At 46.0% G+C, this 22,500-nt stretch overlaps 1 long non-coding RNA gene across 1 annotated transcript; it reads left to right on the forward strand.

Moving 5' to 3' along the window:
- Window positions 1–8,215: 8,215 nt before the first annotated feature.
- On the forward strand, window positions 8,216–22,300 carry LOC135818822 (uncharacterized). The gene is made up of 3 exons (XR_010553770.1): window positions 8,216–8,432; window positions 13,047–13,186; window positions 22,164–22,300. It is a non-coding gene; the product is annotated as an uncharacterized LOC135818822 (long non-coding RNA).
- The last annotated feature ends 200 nt before the right edge of the window (window positions 22,301–22,500 follow it).

Here is a 22,500-nt window from a genome sequence, read left to right on the forward strand (position 1 = left end):
TTCCGACATTCGCTATCATTGCGTACGCAATGGGCAAGATGAATGTGTGTGTGTGTGTGTGTGTGTGTGTGTGTGTGTGTGTGTGTGTGTGTCCCATATGGTGCAGTGGTATGTGCAGCGATTTCCAATCGATAGGTTGCGGGTTCGATTCCCGACGATTATGGTCACACACGTCTTTCTTCTCTTTCTCAGACTCTTCCTGACTTTTCTTTCATTCTCCTGGGGGGTTACCAACAGCCAGTGTATGCCGGAGTATGTGGTGTGGTGTGTGTGTAGAAAAAAAAAATGGAAAAATGAAAAATAGGGATTCACTGGCCAGAAAAAGTCACTTCAAACAGCTGTGTGGTGGATACCAGGCTAAAAATAGTGGCGGTCAATTCATCAGCCTTGCAAGCTGTTGAATGGTGTAATCCCAGCACAAGTTGCTATGTCTAACATAGCTGTTCGCTATCATCGCTCCCGCGATGGGCATGTCTGAGGTCTGAGGTGTGTGTGTGTGTGTGTGTGTGTGTGTGTGTGTGTGTGCGTGAAAACACCGCATATCTCATCATGTGACCCCAGTGTAGTTCGCGAACGAGAATTTTTTGGAATGTCTACACTTCGAGATGAGCTCGCTTCTCTTGTTGAGGCATGTTTCTCTATCCACGGTTATGACCCGGAACTTCTCCAAGAGGCAAAGTTGGCACCTCTTGCTGATGTTGCTGTAGGCTCGTGCTCGTTCCGAAATACTCCATTGGATCGAGTAGTTATTACTCGGTGAAGGTGAGCTACAATTGCTTACCTAATGTAGCCGCCATAATCCGCGGACACAACACACTACTCAGCCCACAACAGGAAGACCTGCCATGCAACTGCCGAGCGAAGCCTGACTGCCCTATGAGAGGAAAGTGCCAGACACAGCAGCTGGTCTACAAAGCCGAAGTGAAAAGCAGTAATGTTAACCCAGCACGTGTGTACTTCGGAGCGACAGAGCCAACGTTCAAGACCCGGTACGGAAACCACAAGTACACATTCAACCACGAGCCGAGACGGAAGAGCACCGAACTATCCAAGTATGTCTGGCAATTGAAGGAGAGACAGGAAGACTACTCGATCCAGTGGAGTATTTCGGAACGAGCACGAGCCTACAGCAGCATCAGCAAGAGGTGCCAACTTTGCCTCTCGGAGAAATTCCGTATCATAACCGCGGGCAGAGGAACATGCCTCAACAGGAGGAGCGAGCTCATCTCGAAGTGTAGACATACCTACAAAGTCTCGCTCGAAAACTACACTGGGTCACACACACACACACACACACACACACACACACACACACACACACACACACATACACACACACACACAATCTCTCTCTCTCTCATGCACCCACATGTACACCCTCACTTTTCCACACTCACACCAAACCACATAATTATTGCGCCATCATCCACACTGGTATCTGCTATGTAACACAAACTACCCAGCCCTTTGGCGTGACACAACTCCCACTGTAACTACTTAATTCCTGCGTCAGTTCTACATGTATCTCCCATCTTGCTTATAGCAATATACCTCAGTCATGACACTTGCATTCATATTACGCACAGTGTATTCCAGCAGTGATATCTCCTCAAGCTTCGTGGTCACTGCGCCACTGACTTAGCCTACCGTACAATAGCTCTATATAACTAGCGAATAGCATTATTATGCTTTATCGTCTGATGAGTATTTTTTGAAACACGAAACTCGGAGTAACGAGAAGGATTTTTGGTCTCTCTTGTTCTGCCCTGTGTGGTAAGCTCTGCCCCTTTTTGAGGTATTGAGCACCGTTTGCAGCAAAGACTGCAGACACTCACTTTCTCTACATGTACAGTCATTGATAGAATCCAACACTGGTAAAGCTGTCAATCTAACAATTGCATATACAGTCATTGATAGAATCCAACACTGGTAAAGCTATCAATCTAACAATTGCATATACAGTCATTGATAGAATCCAACACTGGTAAAGCTATCAATCTAACAATTGCATGTACAGTCATTGATAGAATCCAACACTGGTAAAGCTATCAATCTAACAATTGCATATACAGTCATTGATAGAATCCAACACTGGTAAAGCTGTCAATCTAACAATTGCATGTACAGTCATGTACATGTCATGTACAGTCCTGGCAACTGAAATCCGACCACGGAGCAGTGGGTTCACATTCTAGCGGTGTCTGTTTCGTAGTTTTACCATCTCGTGGTGGGTCTTTGCGATGTGAGCACACCGCTCAGGGGTTGGATTTCAGTTGTCAGCACTGTAGATCTACATGACTGATTGTATACAATGATGTGTTTTGGCATAATCGGACTACTCGACCGTAACGATGAATGACACACAGTCACAAGTACAAACATGGACTGACTATGATCATCATTTTTTCACCCAGCTGACACATATGCTGCTAGACATGGTTGCAAGATTAGGCTAGTAACGACTGCATTTTAGACTCTTTCAAAGAGGTGTACCCTTCTCTTCTCCTTAGATGCCACTTAGCAACCAGATGCCATGACTATCTATAAACTTATTGACCAGTGCAGGAATGAGCGTTTTCAGGATGTGCATGAACTAGCAAAGTTCTGGAATATTGTGAAGGCGGTGATTCCTGTCACATCTATTTATTCATGTAACAGCCTTGCAGGGGTACCTCTTCTGGAATAGTCTTTGTTGAGTAGATCCACCACATTCAATCGACACGGTCAAGGACATATCTCGTCTTTTGCTAGAATTGACCGATGTGGGGCTTCCTACTCTCACCATGTAAAACATATGGCTCTAGGTGGTCTACACTGGGCGGACCATTGTTAATTCTTGCTACTTCTACCTTCTACGTCTACTGTCTTTGCATCCTACAATGTAATCTTGAAAAACAAAACGCAATCCGCGATTATTGGCAATGAAGTTAGATGGTTCGATTTACCAAAGTGGTTCATACTGCAACTCTTTCTTCTCCAACAGTTTCTTGACCAGTAATGCACTGATGATGAAATTATCAGTTACTACTTAGCGATCAACTTCTGCAGTATCCTGAGCCAATGAAGAGAGAGACGCCATCCCAGCGGCTGCCTACCCGTTTAGCCTGAAGTGGGGGAGGAAGAGGTTTGGTTCAAGCGTCTTATTAGCTCATCAAGTAGTTAGAAAAGATTATCTACACAGTACCATCCTTGCGGTAATATGGTGTACCATCTCCAGGTTGCAAAATTGCGATTCTTCTTCCTCAACATTATCCATTTCGGGGTCTCCACTACTCCTGCAACTGTTTCTGACAATTCCTTGTCTAGACTATACACCAATACTTGTCCGCTCTCTGGAGGCTCGTAAACCTCAATGCATGTACATTCTGAATCCACAGGTACTCAGGTGTTGTGATCGTACGATTCGCCCTCATACTACAGAACAGATGCACCACTGCCAATGATCACTACACTTGAATATCTATCAAATGCAGATCAAGTGGGCCATTTCGATTTCTTGGTCATCAGATTCATGCATGGTAATAGGCTACATCCATTCTAGTATTTCCTTGGCCGTCAGACCGCGATGGCGCCTCTGGGGAAATTTGCAGGAAAATGAAAGGGCATAAGCAGTATCAAGGACATTAGCTGAAGAGTGTTTGTGTAGTCTGTGCACTAAAGTTTACCCGCCCCAAATTCGCGATTCTCGCCCGACGGTTGTATGTTGATCATATTTTCCGTACCGTATTCAGCAATTTTCCTGCCCATGCACCTTTCTTTTGTCTGGTTGGCATACGAGGAACTCAATATGGCCGACACCTTCGATATGTGTTCATATTGTTTCCATTGAGCAGCAATAATGGCTTTTTTTGGTGCAGGTGTCAAATGACACTAGGTGTTGGCGGATAATGCCGGCATTATATCCAGCACTATACAGCACAATGTGCCATGCAAGTAATGTCTTCTCCCTGAATGTTCGGAACGTTTTTGCAATTGTCTGTACATGTGACAATGGGTTGCCCATCTTGTGTAGCTTTCCACTACGTGGTTCGCGGCTGTAATGCCTAATGGTGGGAGATCTGCGCCAAGCCAATGCTGGATTGCTCAGGAGCCTAGACGCTCTGCAAAGTCTGCAAGCCCTTGCCCATGACAGACCCGCATGACGAGATCTATGCATGAGGGTCTGTGCATTGTGATTCCGACAGATCCTGAAACAGTCACACTCAGGAAATAGCACTATTATTATCACTCAGGCTGCAATATTCATAATTATAGGCATATTCACAAATGACATCTTCAATACCCATGAGCTACATTGTTACTATGATAGAATTATCATAATGATATCATTTTTCTAGCTCAATATTTTCCCCTGTCATAGTCCTGTTTATCATGTTCAGCGTAAGCGAAGTTGTGAATCATGCTTGCATGGTTGACTCCAACGCGTACATGCAAGTAATAATAATAATTATTATAATTATACACCACCCGGAGCATTACGAGCATTATAAAGCATTACGAGGCCAAAAATGGCATCATACTACGTTCTTCATGACTGCATAGTAGATCTACACACATTGTCAATTCGTCATGTACAGATTCGTATCGGGGTTGGTCTTTGATTGGCAACATATATTACTATACGCTATGTATTACTACAAGCAAGAGTAGATAAACAAGAGTGTGCAACTCCGCGATGGGTTGGCCCACGGCGGAATTTTTTGTTGACGTAATCTTTTCGACGACGCACGCGCTGCGAGTCGTTTCGGAAAGTTTTCCCTCGTGCTCTTGGCCGGCTTTACACTGCAAGGTCGGTGCCCAGCACGTGCGCTCACACTGCTCTGCGGCAAAATGCGCGTTCTTCTGAAAAAGGTGATGTCAACAAAAAATTCCGCCGTGGGCGGGGGTATCTGCAGATTATGCAGGAGAGATCCGGAGTTGCACACTCTTGTTTATCTACTCTTGCTACAAGCGATAGACCATCGTACACATCATGCATGGTACCAAACAGATCGTGGCACGCAGTGCCAGGCCCAGTTAGTAGGGCCAGTATACTGCAAGTCTGTATGCAGTAGTGCTAGCTAGCTGTGGTCCAGCACCATGGTATGAGCACAGTGTGGAAACTCTCCCAGAAACTTCCGGTCCCGGAAGTCTATCTACGCCCAGCAACTATTACTTTTTGAAGATCCAGGTAACAACGCCGAACCAACGAAAAAAATGTGAGCCAGCATGGAACGGTGGAGGTGCGCACACGCACACATTCCAGACCTTACCCGGTTACCGTCCACAATGTTACATAAAAACATTCTTCATCGAAGCAAGGGTCCATGTCTTTGTCGAAGAGTAACGCTGGACTTTCACCGGACATTGACCATTGTGGAAGACCAGCTAACTGGCAGCCAACGCTGATGGCTTACTCGCCGCGATACCGTTCTTGGTATTGGGAGGAAGCTGGGCTTTCTCCAGATGAGCTTTTGGCGGAGTACTCTGATGATAGTGACGTCGTCGAGTTGGAAACTGCAGATCCTGCCGCGATAGCGAGGAAGCCGAGGAACAGCTATTACCAAGTCTGAAAAATGTTTCCAAAAGGACGCGAGTAGCTCATTGACAGAGCACTGGAGTAGCCATCAGTGCCGAAATACGGGTGCGGGAGTTCCCAGATGAGCCGCTCAAAACCGATTGTGGCAAATTAGTGTGCCTGGCATGCCATACAACATTGCCAGGGAAGAAGAGTAGGTATACTCATGTCCCATATTGCTACCGCGAGACACAAACAAGGAAAGTCCCGTTTGGAGAGGGAAACTCAGAGGCAGAAGCTGGTCAAGGAGTCCTTCTTGGCGTATCAAAAACGACTTGGCAAGGCTCTAGCTGGCACCGGTCTTACTGAGGCCGTTAGTTCAGCCGAGTCTCTGCGGCGGATCCAGATTGTGCGTTCTATGTTGCAAGCAGGAATCCCACTCGAGTTTTTCTTAGCCCAATACCGCAAGGTTCAGGTGTTTATAGTCCATCCGGCGGAGCATTATCAGCATTATTTGGAGCATTATATGGCCTTTTGTGAAGCATTACTGAGAGCATTATATCCCATATTACCGAGCATTATCCGCCAACACCTAAATGACACTGGTTGGCCGTTCTAGGTATACGTACTCGCCATTATGGTACCTCATAAATTTGAAATCAAAGGTTTATGGCAGACGAAAGAGGAAGCAAAATTAGGAATAGTCACAAGATTTGAGCTTATTCTGATTAGCCATTTTTCGGTAATTCCAAAAGTTTGACTCGCGCGGTGTCAAATGACACCGTTGGCTGTTCTAGGGTTAATAATAATTAATATGTTTTGTTTTAACACGCATACGGTCCATTGCTACTTAGTAGAGGATTGGTACATGGGTATTTTTAGTGTCCAATACACCACACCACCACATTGCGCTCTGCGCTGCCGATCCAAACTTTGCACACTCATCACCATCACCACAGCGAGGACGATTCCGGTATATAGATTGATATTGACAATGACCCTCCAGACAGCTGTTTCGCTCCTCCTGAGCTCATCAGTGGAGGCATAAGATGTTGAATGAAAGAATAAGAATAGACTGATTAATTTATAGGGCTAAATTGGCGCAATTGCGCTCATTGTGCATAGAAACGTGGCATACCCTGAGTGACAATTCATAGTGTACATAATAGAGTGTACAATAATACAATGTCATGTACCAATACATGACTCTGCACTTATTTATTATAACCCAATAAATGATACAAATAAATAAATAACAAGGTAGAGGACACTGTGTTCGAAAACAGTGACCTTACTACAACCTTCCGCGGTTGGCAGAGCCCCGGTCCCTGCGGACCACTTGAACCATAATAGTATGGGTATTGAACCCGGCTCTGACCCTCATTATGCTAGGGGGGGGGGGGGGGGGGGTTGGAGACTACTCCTTACGTCCGTCGTGTATTCTTTGATCGCTCCTGGATGTCGTCCTGGTAGTCATGTAGCTAATTTAACCTCAACTTCTTTTCTTCCAACTTCTGCCCATGGCGTCCTTCTCTCAGCTCGTCAGCAGTCAACAGTTACTGCCACCACCAGTACACTGTCGCGAGAAGGTGCTTTCTATAGACAGGGTTGGTGATGTCCCGACGTGGCCATGGGTAGGTCTTCACCAGGTCGGAACACCCCGGCTACACGTTGGTTACCTCCACTAGTCAACTTGTTTGTTGTTGATGTTGTCACGTAAACTAGTACTGGTCAAGAAAACTTTTAAAATTGAAGCAGTTGCTCAGGTTTGTAGATGAAATTTAAAAATTTCATCTACAAACCTGAGCAACTGCTTCAAATTTGCTACACGTTGGTTACCTTCATCAGTACCGCTTGAAACTAACTCGTATGTTATTGTTGTTGTCACGTGAACTTGTACTGCTGAAAAAACGTTATTTGAATTTCATCTGCAAACAACTACCTACAAGTTCCTCAATTTGATCATGCAGTTTTGTTAGTTACGTGCATAATCTCACAAATAATTTAAAGAAAAAACGAGCTTGAGTTACGTCTTACCTCCGGTGTCAACTCGTATCAAGTGGAGTTAATCCTGGAGTGAACAGTGTCCTCCACCTTGTTTCATGCTGTCAATCTAACAAAATGACTGCACTTGCACCCCAGAACCGGACCTGGAGAGGAGACTGGATCCATGGACTGCACTACTGACTGGCGATCGCAAGGTGTGAACATCGATGGTTCCGAGTGTGACTTTTGGACGGTTAGGTACCTACTGTGTACTTCTACCAGGAAGTCGTATGGTATAAATATACGACTCTCTGCTTCTACCTACCTGCTCGCACATTCCAGACGACGATTACGCAGTTTTACCTGTACCTACTTCAGTACTTGTACATTGTAGATCTACTGCCACAGTACTGGTAGAACATGGTCCTGGAAACACCTAGGCGAGGTCAGATGAACATCTGTGATCAGGTACTCAGGTAGGCGATGAAGAGATATTATCACGCCTTTCAAGGCATAACAATTTTCGCACATTTCTCAGCTCTACAAGTACAAACCATCAAGCGCTGCATGCAGAGAACCAAAGTAAAATATTTTTTTGGAAAGACCAAAATATGCTGGGCACGCGGTACAATGCTTTGCCTTTCTTCTTTCTTCTTTAGCTTTGTGGGAACTGAGATTTTTGTGCGATATGTTCAGCTATACAGATAAGTAGCATTTGGAATAGGCTCCGGCTTCACATAGAGCGTGGAGACGAGTAGAACCGCTCGCACTGCTCCTGAGTAGAACGTATCCAGAGAAACTAGTCAGCTTTCAACTAGCCTTCAATGGACTGCAAGCAAGTGTACTCAATCATGATAGAGACAGAGTGGACGTGGAGATACCGACAGCGGTCGTTTCAAACTGGGAGTGTTTCAAGACGGATAGCGAGCCCACCGCTATGCATTCAAAGGTAACTTGAATAATGCCCAATGCATCATCGTTGCCCATGTAAGCACTCATGCTCCAGTGTGTGAACTATTCTAAAACATATTGCTCTACCACGTCAAACGCACTACATGCCATGATGAGTGGATCTTGCAAGGACTTTATTGGTATGAACATCAGGTGTTGCAGTGCATTTGTATCTGAATATGCCTTATGGAAAACAGGAATAGACTTTTCGGCATACTAGTAGTGTTTTTGAAACTTTGTCTCCACCCAAATAAAGACTGGTGAAGGGCGAGCAACTTAGAATTTATCAGGTAGCTTTGAACGTTTTCGATGCCATCTCGTCAGAATTATTTCACTGGCAAAGCTTATTTTTTTATTATTATTTTATAAGGAAGTCCACTATATTCCCGAATATGTGCGAGAAGTGGTGGCGTGGCCAGGGTGCTCTGCCGACCGTAAAGGTCTCCGCGTCTACGCAAACAAAGCGCGCCATTAAACGTAATCACGTGTAACGCAGTACAAAATTTAGTACTGAGAATGCCACATGGTAAAGTGAAGCAAGTATATGAATGCGAACAATGAGAGCTGAGAATACCTTACCCATGGTGTGTATGTTGACAATGTGCAATGCAAAACTCACTTTATTGTTTTACAGGTCCTCCGTCGTTATAACAAGCCCGGTTAGTACGCAAAAACTAGTAATAAATAGAAATCTGAAGCCACCACTGTACAAAACAACACTTGGTCTACACAACTGTTTACGAGTCCGCTTACAACTTAATTCCTTTGTACGTAAAATAGGTTATATCGACCCTTGGCCAATGTCCCTGCAGTATCAAAGCCTCAGTAAAAGATTATAATGGACATAATTATTATTTAAACTCGGATACTGAGCCAGTAAATATGTAAAAAAGAGAAGAAACACATGAGAATGTACTCGGATGTAGAGCCGAGGATAAATTTATAGTAAAGAAAAAGGACCAAGAATCTACAAGTTAGGCTATAATGTCCACTAACACCACAAGTAACAAGTTGTTAGTTACTAAACAATCAGCTCCTGTGATAACATCGAATGTTACCGCATGACCTGATTGTTTAGTAACTGGTGGTGTTAGTGGAAATTATAGCATAACTTAAACTCGGATACTGAGCCAGTAATAAAATGTAAAAAAGAGAAGAAACACATGAGAACGAGTTATGCAGCAACTATCCACGACTGTAACAAGATGATAAACGGTCAGAAAGTGCGATAATAGGGCGCAAAACTGACAGGCTACTGAGACATTCAGCAACCCGAGACCTAGCTCTAACACATCTCCAGTGCACAAACCAACAGCCTTCCAACTTGGAAGGTTCATGGTTATGTAGGACCGAAGAGGGGAAGGTGAGCGCATCGAAAATGTGCACAAGCTAGGTCCCGCGGCAACAAAGAATGCTGACTGTTACAGGTCGATGACGAGACCAGTTAATAACATGACAATTTGGTCTGACTACAATTCAAAGCAGCAAAGCAACACAACACCCAACTTGGGTGTGTCAGCAATATCGGAGATATCCTAGTGAAGCAGCGGTGGCGAAGGTCCTACATGGCAAGGTTAAAACATAACAACCACTCACTGACAAGCAAGGACTGAAGGAAAGTTGCAAGTTCCTTAACCTGACCGGTTTCTGTGACATGAGTCACTTTATCAGAGGCCGAATGAGGATAAATGACAATATGGAAACTCAATATAACCAGAGAACTGGACAGACAGGCGTTGAGCACTGTCGAGTAATTAGCGCGAAAAAAAGCGTGAACAAAACACGGGGTTGCTTGCAAGGCGAAAAACAAACACGAGGTAGAGTGCAAGGCATCGAGGTAAAAAATGCCTACACCCATCATGAATGTGGTTTCATAAAACATAACGCGAAAAGAAATTTGCAGGGTACGTTGAAGGCTGAGGAGGCCAGGGTGATAGTCAGTAACAAAAACTGTGGGGCAAGAGGCAGATGCTTGCACAGAGCTAGCTGGAGGTGTGAGTTGACAGCTAGCTGTGGTATCACTGAACGCATCGTGGAGAAACCTAGGTGGGTAACCACGCTTGCGAAGCCTGGTCCAGAAAGCATCACGTATAGCGAGCAAGGAGGTGATCTCACTGTTTGTGTGGTTATAGCGCAGCAATTCAGCTTTAATAAAAGCTGTGAAACATGAGCGGGGTGGTCGGACGGAAATGGGATGTACAAATGAGCGTTCCTGGGCTTTTGGAAAGTACTGAATGTGAATGTGGATTTATCATTTTATAGAGATGATCATAGAAGTTGCGACTTCGGCGGTATTAGTCATGAAGTTGGTTGCTCCAACGAGGAGCACACGCTTCTTGCCGAACTTGACACTTGACTGACTCACGACTGCCATCCGGAGCACACGAGGAGCACTTCGCACCTTCCGCTCGTCAAACCTGAAAGTAAGCACCGCTCCCTGCTCAATACGACTCTGGATGGCAGTCGTGAGTCGGTCAAGTGTCAAGTTCGGCAAGAAGCGTGTGCTCCTCGTTGGAGCAACCAACTTGATAGAGATGATCAAATCAAGAAACTCAATACTTTTACTGGGGTCTGACCACGTAAGTCTGATGGTGTCAAGTTTTGCGTACATGTGCCGTTTGACGGCAGGCAGATTGCTCAGTCTTTTGATAATTAAGAGAAGATCATCATTGTATCGACCAAAGAACTTTATGGTGTTACGGAAGACCGAGAGTGATGTACGCTCATGGACGAAGAGGAAAATATTTGCAACATTAACCACCAGCCATTCTCTTGGTGATACACCAAACCATCATGCTAGAAAAAATTATTTCTTAGCACAAAAGAAGAAAGATCAATGAGCAAGTCTTTCATGGGGTGATTATTTTCGTCAAGGAATACGTACAGGGCATTGGTCATGTCTTTCCACGACATACATGTGTAAAGACTTTCGACGTCTGCAGTCAAAAGGGAGCAGTCACTCAAGTCAGCGTTCGACGGAGTGATCAAACTCTTTACAAAATCGTTCGTAGATTTAAACACAGTGCTTGCTGATTTCACAAGACTCTTAATAATTATTATGGTAGTCGACATAGCGAGAGGCTGGGTTGTGCAGTAGCCCTGACACAACGCAATGGGCCTGCCTTTAACTCCACAGGGCCCAAGGGGCTTGTGGATTTTGGGAATGAGCCGAAACTTGGCTGGCTTGAAAGGGAAAGGGAAAGGGAACACACCACCCAACTTGGGTGGGTCAGCAATATCGGAGATAAAGGAAGGGGGAAGCGTTGTGAAAACGAATTGTACAAAACTGAACGCCAATATCTAATGGTACTCTTCATGCATGACACTTTTGTGGCCGAGTTGACTACAATAACAAGTAGTTCCACACGACGTACGTTTCGCCATGTTGTTAGTGACTGCTCATCAGGTGTGCAAAATTTAAACTCGGATACTGAGCCAGTAATAAAATGTAAAAAAGAGAAGTTGGGTGTTGTGTTGCTTTGCTGCTTCGAATTGTAGTCAGACCGAATTGTCATGTTATTAACTGGTCTCGTCATCGACCTGTAACAGTCGGCATTCTTTGTTGCCGCGGGACCTAGCTTGTGCACATTTTCGCTGCGCTCACCCTCCCCTCTTCGATCCTATCCAACCATGAACCTTCCATGTTGGAACGCTGCTGGTTTGCGCACTGGAGATGTGTTAGAGCTAGGTCTCGGGTCGTTGAATGTCTCATTAGCCTGTCCGTTTTGTGTCCTGTTATCGCACTTTCTGACCGTTTATCATCTTGTTACAGTCGTGGATAGTTGCTGCATTACTCATTCTCATGTGTTTCTTCTCTTTTTTATGTAGCATAACTTGTAGTTTCTTGGTCCTTTTTTCTTTACTAAAAACACATGAGAATAATTATTATGTCCATGCAGGACTGAGGTCAAAACACACATGATAAAGCAGAAAAAAGACTTCCTTGGTGTCTTGATCCTGGGGAATAGCCATGTTCGACATTGTATTATGATCTAAACATGAATTCAAGTCGAAGTAGCGACTTCGGCGGTAATAGTCATGAAGTTGATTGTTCCAACTAGGAACACACACTTCTTGCCGAACTTGACATTTGACTGACTCACGACTGCCATCTGATGAGGGGTGATCTCCCCGAAACACTGTGTATTGAGCAGGGGGTGGTGCTTTCTTGCAGGTTTGCCGAGAGGAAGGTGCGACGTGCTCCTCGTGTGCTCCGGATGGCAGTTGTGAGTCAGTCAAGTGTCAAGTTCGGCAAGAAGCGTGTGTTCCTAGTTGGAACAATCAACTTCATGAATTCAAGTGTCGTTAATTTAGCCCAGATAATATCTACTGGCGAGGGAGGATTGTGTTTGATAACTCGGAATAACTGATAGCACAGACAGGTACTTCGTATTTCTGATGAGCATTTGTTGCTCTCTCTCTCTGGCCTTAAAATTAAATTTGCCATGTCCGTACGTGTGGGCATGCATGTGAGTGTGTCCATGAGTGTGCATATGTATGTTTCGTGTCCGTCTCCGTGTGTGTGTAAGTGGTTCTGGGTCTGTGTGCATATCTGATATTATCTGTATATGGGCATGTGTGTCTGTACATGCATGTATATTTTTTCATCTAGTTCAGCGTAATGCAATGGATAAAGATACTCTACTCTCGACCATGACAGCATGTAACAGTTACATGGATAGTCACTTGTACAGCTATGATCAGCTGACATCACTTCTATACCGGTGGATAGTTCTACTCTGTGATAAGCGGGTAAGCTACACTTCCTTCAATGTATTGGGTAACAACCTAGCGTGAACAAGATCTGATCTGTTTCCAATACACAATGTATTGTGTCTGTCACTTCACCGCCTCGCACCCAGACTCTGATTCAGTCGAAACAAGTTTGAATACTTCCGATGGGAGAATCGACATCGCAGCGCTTTCAGCGTGGCCAAGTCTAATTCTAGAATATCGCATCGAGTGTATTGCTTTCTTGGAGAGAGGAGATATATGTGCCCTTGAGACTCGAAGTCCCGCTTCCATACGACAAAATGTAGGTGCTCTGCACACAGCATTTTTCCCAGACATGAATTTCGGCTAGTTCTCAAACTTCTCATCAGATCTCAGCATCGCGGATTATTCCATCAACTAACTAGCCATGTGAAATAGCGAAGCTGCGAGACGCTTTCATCTTCCTTGCCAACATACGAAAGTATATTATGCTTTGAGTTTGAGAAACGAGGCCTTGTACTTGTATACAAACACTGCACTGTGCAGTCGTCATGCACTTTTCTTTGTTCTCCCATCATTAGCATTCATCTTTGTTTCCGCAAAACTACAAATCGGTGAAAAAATTGGTCCGCCCAGTTACAATTGGCGCTTATCTTCACACTTGTCTCAGGAAGGAAATACGAATATCTGAAGCAAGCCACCATCACAAAGCACTATGTACATGATTAATTACATGTCAGTAAGCAACTCAGTCGAAAATTCAAGAAAATTACACATCCTCCTCGCCACTGTCGTCGCTGGAGGAAGAGCTCAAAACGTTCGATCCGAACAAATGCTGCGCGTTTCATAGCTTGTTTCACTTCTCCTCGCCTCGAATCACGCTCAAAGGCAGTGCGTGCCTATCACCTTCCTGATCAGAAGCTGAGTTAGACTGCTCGAATGTTGGCTGTAAGTGTTATCCCCGTTCGTCGCAATAATGCGTCTTTGTTTGAGACAAAAAGGCAACGCCATGTCACTCAGTTTCCATTTTTCACATCGCCTCTTGCGCTTGTCGTACTTGCTGATCAGCACCCACGCGAGCCGCTGGTGCTTGTACATGCAGCGCAGTGATAGCTTCCGCTTGATGTAGCACCTGTGCGTACTGTACCTACAAGTCAGTCCTAACGCCGTGCACCAGGCTTTTCGGCTAGTTTCCTGAAAGCCCTTTGCACGAGTCTTTCCCTCACGACTTGGTGTTTATTTTGATTAGCTCCTTTGCCCTGTCCTCTGTGAGCTTCAAAGTGTGTCCGCCGGATTGGTCTCACTTTCTGGAGATGTCGACTTGAGCTGCAGTTTCTTCGTCAGCGATTTGCTGGTGATAGATAGCCCTTCACTAGGCGCTGTGCTGTGCAAGCACTGAAATTCAAGCTCGCGAAGCGCTTTTTCAGCTTTTCTATACCTCCCCGGGGTAAACAATCCTTGCCATCAGACAGCTCGAAGTAGACAGAAGCTGTATTCTCCATCGCTCTAAAATGCGAACATCCTGACCTATTTTACGGACTCGAGCGGAGGTTGAAGTGTTTTCTTACGCTGACGGAAGTGTTCGTCGGCGGCAGCTCCGTCAAAAAGACTCAAACAAACCGATCGCAACTTCTGTGATGGTTTGTGCTGCCATGTCGTCGGATGCAATGGTCAATGGTTATGTTTGGATGGTAAATCGGTGGTTCCATGCCGTGTGACATTGGCAGAACACCGAAAAACCAAGTGAGAAGATAAGCGCCAATTTTAACTTGGCGGACCAAGTACTTAAATTCAATATAACTCCAGAGACTTTGAGCGGATTTGAATAGTACTTACATATTTCCTATATTCTGCGCTCTGGTGAATCGAATGTAACCAAAACCAGTTGTGTGAAATCGAGTGAAGTCTACTTGCATAGGAACCTGGCTTCAGCTAGACCTTGTTCTCAACATACTGTGCTCTACAGAAACCTAGTCTGTGCAAGACCTCTTTTCAGTACAGACATTTGCTGAAGTTCAGGATTGACTACAACATTCTTCACCACAGTTTGCGGGGTGGCTCACAAATTTGAACAGAAGCATTTTCTTTCCACCCCATCATCTCCCCAGCCCCCCCCCCCCAAGCACACTCTCTCTCTCTCTCTCTCTCTCTCTCTCTCTCTCTCTCTCTCTCTCTCTCTCTCTCTCTCTCTCTCTCTCACTCTCTCTCTCTCTCTCTCTCTCTCTCTCTCTCTCTCTCTCTCTCTCTCTCTCTCTCTCTCTCTCTCTCTCTCTCTCTCTCTCTCTCTCTCTCTCTCTCTCTCTCTCTCTCGGTCATCGTCAGGAACATGCGTGAGGAGATTCGAATCCGCACTGCTGCAAACACCGTACAAACCGAAAATTCAAATGAGCTTGACTTCATCTTGTTTTGCAAGGCGGGAGAGAAGCCAGTTCGCGTTCAGCCCAGACGAAAGTTGGTTACGACTGATCTCCTGTCAGCGGCCCCAGACTGGAAACTTCTTGTCGACTCAGTTAGTGCAAAGATTTCTTTCCCTAGCTGTGTTGCACTTACCACCCTAAGACCAGATATAGTTCTGTACTCTACGAGGTAGGATTGTGTTCTGGATGGAGTTGACAGTTTGTGCTGAGGACAGATTCAGTGTCAGTAACTCGCGGAAGGACAGGCGGTATGCAGATCTGGCCGATCAATGCCGAGCAAACGGGTGGCAGGTCGTTTCTTTTTCGGTTGAGGTAGGTGTGCGTGGTTTCATCCCGGACTCTCTTCGGAGGGCTCTGAAAGCGCTTGGGTTTTCTAATCGAAGAATAAAATTTATTTGTAATTTGTGCAGTAAGACGTCTCTGCGAAGCAGCTACATCATCTGGTTGCGGCGTCAACAAAAACACTGGTCGGAAGATCCACTTTTCTGAGGTACTGTATGTGGGGCTCCGTTTATTGAGGTGCGTTGAAATTTATTCTCTTTATCTTATTATTTCTTTTCTATAATTTCCCCATATGAGTTCCTATCAGTTGCTGTGAACACCTTGAGTGGAGAGCGCTTGCTCGAGCGTTGAACCGGGTTCTTAATCCACCATACCCAGTTCGCAAGGCTGGGCGGGGTTGTGAGCAGGCTTTCATTTCATCTTTTCTTATTATTTCTTATTATTTCTGCTTTTCATCTCATTACAAAAATTCTGCGCTTTTTCTCCATCTGCGCATAAAATCTAGACTGACAACCTGCTTGTTAAATCATGCACCTGCTTTCAGGCGTAAAACCCTGTTGTAGAGGTCTCAGTCATCATTTGTTAGACTTACCTGTCTTTATAAATGTAACTTACTCCAGTTCCAAAAAATTACGCCTCGGCGTTTTCACAGGCTTTTGAGATTAGCTCTCTCCTGAGTCTTTTAAATTGCTTCAAGTTCAAATAGGAAAAATGCCACCCATGGGCTCCGAAAGGGGGAGGAGGATGAAGCCCTAGACACTACGCACGCACCACACGAACACTCTGTGTCCCTGGACGATTCTGCTGCGCCATATGACGATCCGTTGGGTTTGACCTCAAGCCAGCGGAAGCACTCCAGTACACGGCATGACACAGGTGAACATCATACATGTCCGAAATGTCACACCACCATCAAACAAGAACATAACCTTGCACGACATATGCGGACTAACAAATGCAAAACATTGGCTGCGTCGCAGGCTGGAGCTGTGTCAGCAGTCTCTGCATCACCACCACACGAGACTCCAATGACTTTAGAGGCAAGTACACCAACCATTACACCATCAGACCGGGAAACAACATGTCCACACTGTTTGAGAAAACTCAAATGGAAACAAAACTTGCCACGACATCTACAGACCTGCCCGGTCTACAAATCACTTTCAACCACCTCAGCCAAAGCAGACGGCAGTAGCGGGGATGGTCGGACAACTTCCATGATTGATTCAATGCACTTCAGCCCATCTGTAGGTCAGACAATGACTCCTGGAGATGAATTGCGAACAATCCCGCACGAATCCACTCCCTGTCATAATGAGTCTTTACTTCATGTTCTGAATCAACGGGACATGGACAAGGTAGAAGTCCGGCAGTCCCTACTGCTACCGTCAGCCAAAAACACCAAGGCATGGCACACAATAGACGCTCAGTTGAAGATCCATCTCACTCAACATTTCCCAACCTCATACCTCAAAAACACTAACATCGAAGAGACTCTGGACAAACTAGAGAACTTCATTCACTGGTTTTTCGACCAGAAACCACCACCACCTCCACCAAAACACAAGAATGCAAATAAAAACCGTGCAGTGGAAAAACTCCGGGCTCACAGGCGTGATTTAAAGCGCCAATTTCGTAAGATCAAAAACCCGGACGAAGTACCTGCAGCGCTCAGAAATGAATATTTTTCAATTGGAAAACAAATCAAGCGTCTTTTGAAACAACAAAAGATGTACGACGATCGATCCCGGAACAAGAGGGACCAGGATGCCTTTCTCAAGGACCCATATGCCTTCGGAAAGAAATTGTTTCAACCAACCAACCATGTCAAACCCACTTTCTCTGACACTACCTGCTTTGAGTACTTCCAACACACATATGCAGACCAGGATCGTGCCACTTCGTACGAATCCTGCCTCAGTGCAGGGAAGCCCCGGGATTGCACCCACCCAGTCGATGAGGGGACCCCTACATGGACTGAATTTCAGAATGTTTTGAAGAAGTGTCGCAACACCTCTGCACCGGGTCCTGACAAGATACCTTACATAGTTTGGAAGCTTTGTCCCTCCCTTCAATCCATTCTTTTCACCATCTTTGGGCGGGTTTGGGAGAGCAAGATCATTCCAAGGCAGTGGCAGGTAGCGTGTATCACACTCCTGGCCAAGGGGGAGGTGTCTGATGATCCTTCGAAATTCCGACCGATTGCTCTAGCAAACACGTCCGGGAAGATCTTTTTCACCTTAGTTGCAAAGCGCCTCTTGAAACATATGCTAGGCAATAAGTTCTTCGATGGTGACAACCAGAAAGGATTTATGCCTGCAAAGGCTGGGTGCTTAGAGCATACATCACTTTGTTATGAGGCGATGCGGGATGCAAAGACGGCAAAACGCCAAATTTGCATTGCGTGGATAGATTTGAAGAATGCATTTGGTTCAGTGCGCCACAATCTGATACAGTATGCTCTAACCCACTACAGCCTTCCTTTGCAATTCAGGAAATTAATTTTTTCCTACTACGACAGTCTTTGCGCTTTCGTCGTACAACCACACACCCCCACCTTTAATTACAACATTGGTGTTTTCCAGGGGTGCCCCTTGTCCCCGGTCCTTTTCAATATTTGTTTCCAGCTTCTGCTGGACTCACTTGCAGCCCCTGAATTAAGTTGCCTCTCCTATGATTTTAAATCTGCCCCTTTGCAAGTGTCCCAAACAGCTTTTGCTGATGACTTAGGCCTCTATAGCAAATCTAGTGCAGGTTGTCAAAAACTCATTGCGGTCACGGAGGACTTTCTCTCGTGGACCCAATGTATGCAGGCGGCGCCGCACAAATGCAAAAGCAGTGCAGCAAAGCTTGTAGATGGCCGGTACAAACCTTACGATCCCTGCCTGACGATGTCAGGGAGGAAGATCGCTTTCATTGACACTGCAGAGTTCAAGTTCCTGGGGCGAAGGCTGCATGCTGATTGCTCTGAGCAGACCCAGCGGGAAGACATCCGTCAACTCACTGTATCTCTCATGCAAAAAGTAGATGGCTCTTGGCTTCAAGACCACCACAAGCTATGGCTTTACCACCATCTTGTAGTGCCCAAGCTTTCTTGGTCTTTCCAGGTTCTTGAACTCACACAAGGTTTTGTACGTGAACTGCACTTTATGTGTTTACCATTTCTGAAGAAATGGTCAGGCCTACCTCAATGCGCAAACTCTGCCATTCTTTTTATTGGCAGTCGCAAACGCTTTGGCTTACGCCTCCACTACCTTCCTACAGTGTGGAAAAAGTGCCAGTCCATCAAATGGCACATTCTTCGATCGAGTGGGGACGCGCGCATGAGGGCGCTGTACACTCTGCGTCGGAGTAAGGATGCGAAGCTGACAAAGCGTTATGCGGCGACAATAGAGCTGGAGTGTGCAGAGGCATCAGTAGGTTCAGGGACTCTCCGTCCACCGTCATCTTCAAGTCATCGTGCAGGGTTGGGTGCTCGTGCTCCGAAGCAGCATTCCAAACCCCCGAGGAAGGATCTCCTTCAAACATTTGAGGAGATCAACGCGCAGGAGCAGATTTTGAGGCTGAAGACTCTTCAGGTGCAAGGCAAGTGGTTGGGGTGGACATCGGTGATGTGGCAGGACCTCTCGTGGAAATCCCTTTTGTACGGTGGTACTGGTAAGGATTTGAAATTTCTTCTCGCATCAACCCTCGACGTGCTACCTTCTCCGACGAACCTACGCCGTTGGGGAAACACCGTAGTGGATCCGTACTGTAGTTTGTGCCGTACCTGGGCCTGTACTACGCGCCACGTGCTTGGCGCTTGTCGCGTAGCGCTGGACCAGGGACGTTACACCTGGAGGCACGACAACGTACTCAGGGTCATCGTCAGGAACATGCGTGAGGAGATTCGAATCCGCACTGCTGCAAACACCGTACAAACCGAAAATTCAAATGAGCTTGACTTCATCTCGTTTTGCAAGGCGGGAGAGAAGCCAGTTCGCGTTCAGCCCAGACGAAAGTTGGTTACGACTGATCTCCTGTCAGCGGCCCCAGACTGGAAACTTCTTGTCGACTCAGTTAGTGCAAAGATTTCTTTCCCTAGCTGTGTTGCACTTACCACCCTAAGACCAGATATAGTTCTGTACTCTACGAGTCGTAGGATTGTGTTCTGGATGGAGTTGACAGTTTGTGCTGAGGACAGATTCAGTGTCAGTAACTCGCGGAAGGACAGGCGGTATGCAGATCTGGCCGATCAATGCCGAGCAAACGGGTGGCAGGTCGTTTCTTTTTCGGTTGAGGTAGGTGTGCGTGGTTTCATCCCGGACTCTCTTCGGAGGGCTCTGAAAGCGCTTGGGTTTTCTAATCGAAGAATAAAATTTATTTGTAATTTGTGCAGTAAGACGTCTCTGCGAAGCAGCTACATCATCTGGTTGCGGCGTCAACAAAAACACTGGTCGGAAGATCCACTTTTCTGAGGTACTGTATGTGGGGCTCCGTTTATTGAGGTGCGTTGAAATTTATTCTCTTTATCTTATTATTTCTTTTCTATAATTTCCCCATATGAGTTCCTATCAGTTGCTGTGAACACCTTGAGTGGAGAGCGCTTGCTCGAGCGTTGAACCGGGTTCTTAATCCACCATACCCAGTTCGCAAGGCTGGGCGGGGTTGTGAGCAGGCTTTCATTTCATCTTTTCTTATTATTTCTTATTATTTCTGCTTTTCATCTCATTACAAAAATTCTGCGCTTTTTCTCCATCTGCGCATAAAATCTAGACTGACAACCTGCTTGTTAAATCATGCACCTGCTTTCAGGCGTAAAAACCCTGTTGTAGAGGTCTCAGTCCTCATTTGTTAGACTTACCTGTCTTTATAAATGTAACTTACTCTCTCTCTCTCTCTCTCTCTCTCTCTCTCTCTCTTTCTCTCTCTCTCTCCCTCTCTCCCTCTCTCCCCTCTCTCTCTCTCTCTCTCTCTCTCTCTCTCTCTCTCTCTCTCTCTCTCTCTCTTTCTCTCTCTCTCTCTCTCTCTCTCTCTCTCTATTTCTCTTTCTTTCTCTCTTTCTCTCTCTCCCTCTCTCCCTCTCTCTCCCCCTCTCTTTCTCTCTCTTTCTCTCTCTCTCTCTCTCTCTCTCTCTCTCTCTATCTCTCTCTCTCTCTTTCTCTCTCTCTCTCTCTCTCTTTCTCTCTCTCTCTCCCTCTCTCTCTCTCTCTCTCTCTCTCACTCTCTCTCTCTCTCCTTCTCTGTATCTCTCTCTGCCTCTCTCTCTCTCTCTCTCTCTCTCTCTCTCTCTCTCTCTCTCTCTCTCTCTCTCTTTCTCCCTCTCTCTGTTTCTGTCTCTGCCTCTGCCTCTAACTCTGCATCTGCCTCTGTGTTTCTGCCTCTTTCTATCTCACAATCGCTCTCTCTCTCCCTCTCTCTCTATCTCCTCTCTCTCTCTCTCTCTCTCTCTCTCTCTCTCTCCCTCCCTCCCTCACTCACTCTCTATGTCGGTCTCCAACTCTCTTCTCTCCCATCGCTTGTGTGATGGTTTGGTGGTATAGCGGTATGGGAGCATGGGGGTATGGGAGCATGGCGGTATGGAGGTATGGGGGCATGGCGGTATGGGGGCATGGGGGTATAGAGCTATGGCGGTATGGGGGTTTGGGTGTATGGCGGCATGGAGGTATGGCGGTATGGGCGTATGGGGATTTGGGGATTTGGGTGTATGGTGGCACCGTATGGTGGTATGGGGGTATGGAGATTTGGGTGTATGGTGGCATGAGGGTTTGGCGGCATGGGGGTTTGGGGGCATGGGGGTATGGCAGGCGGTATGGGGATTTGGGTGTATGGTGGCATGGAGGTATGGGGATTTGGGTGTATGGTGGCATGGAGGTATGGTGGTATGGGGTCATATAAATAGGGACGTTTGGGAAGGTGCAGAGTTAGTGCAGAGCTCATTCATCACCAGTGTGATTGGGAGTCAAGTTGTTGAGCACACTTTCCAGTAAGATTAGCTACACTGGGATGCTTTAGTTGCACCGGCCGGACACTAGTGACATGCTCACTTCAAACCTTGATAAACCTCCCCCCCCCCTCCCCCCGAATACCTATTACAGTGCTAGTGCAGTAATCAGAGAGAAGGGGGTGGAAAGGGGGGGGGGGGGGTTGCTGTCTAACCGCTCACCTAGACAAACTGCACTGTCTGTCACAAGAGCCAGGAGACGTCACTGATAGCGTAATGTTACTGACCCGTAATGTACACACTAACTGCTGTATCATGAGATTGAATGAAATTAGGTCAACGTAAAATCATTATGAGTGATTCCCACTCTGTTTTCCATGTTGTGTTTGTACAGGTGTTTAAAGTCTCAGCGGCCGCTCATACACGTTTATACCAGCAAGGTGTACACTACTGCGATCGGCAGAGAAGAGTTTTAGAATGTTTGCAACTGTCTTCACTACTTGGTGCCGTCTCTGATTGAGGAACAGAGGAAGTAGGGCTTTGGATCCATTGTGCTCCTGCACGAGATCGGCTACTGTGCTATGTACATGTGTGTGTGTGTGTGTGTGTGTGTGTGTGTGTATGTATGCATGTGGGTGTGTATGTGTGTGTGTGGGTGTGTGTGTATGCAGGGGCGTGCTCGGCCCCCCAACTAGTGGGGTGCACGGGAGTCGAGGGGATTATTTGTTTGC

The sequence above is a fragment of the Sycon ciliatum genome, chromosome 6, assembly GCF_964019385.1.
Source record: "Sycon ciliatum chromosome 6, ocSycCili1.1, whole genome shotgun sequence".
NCBI lineage: Eukaryota > Metazoa > Porifera > Calcarea > Leucosolenida > Sycettidae > Sycon > Sycon ciliatum.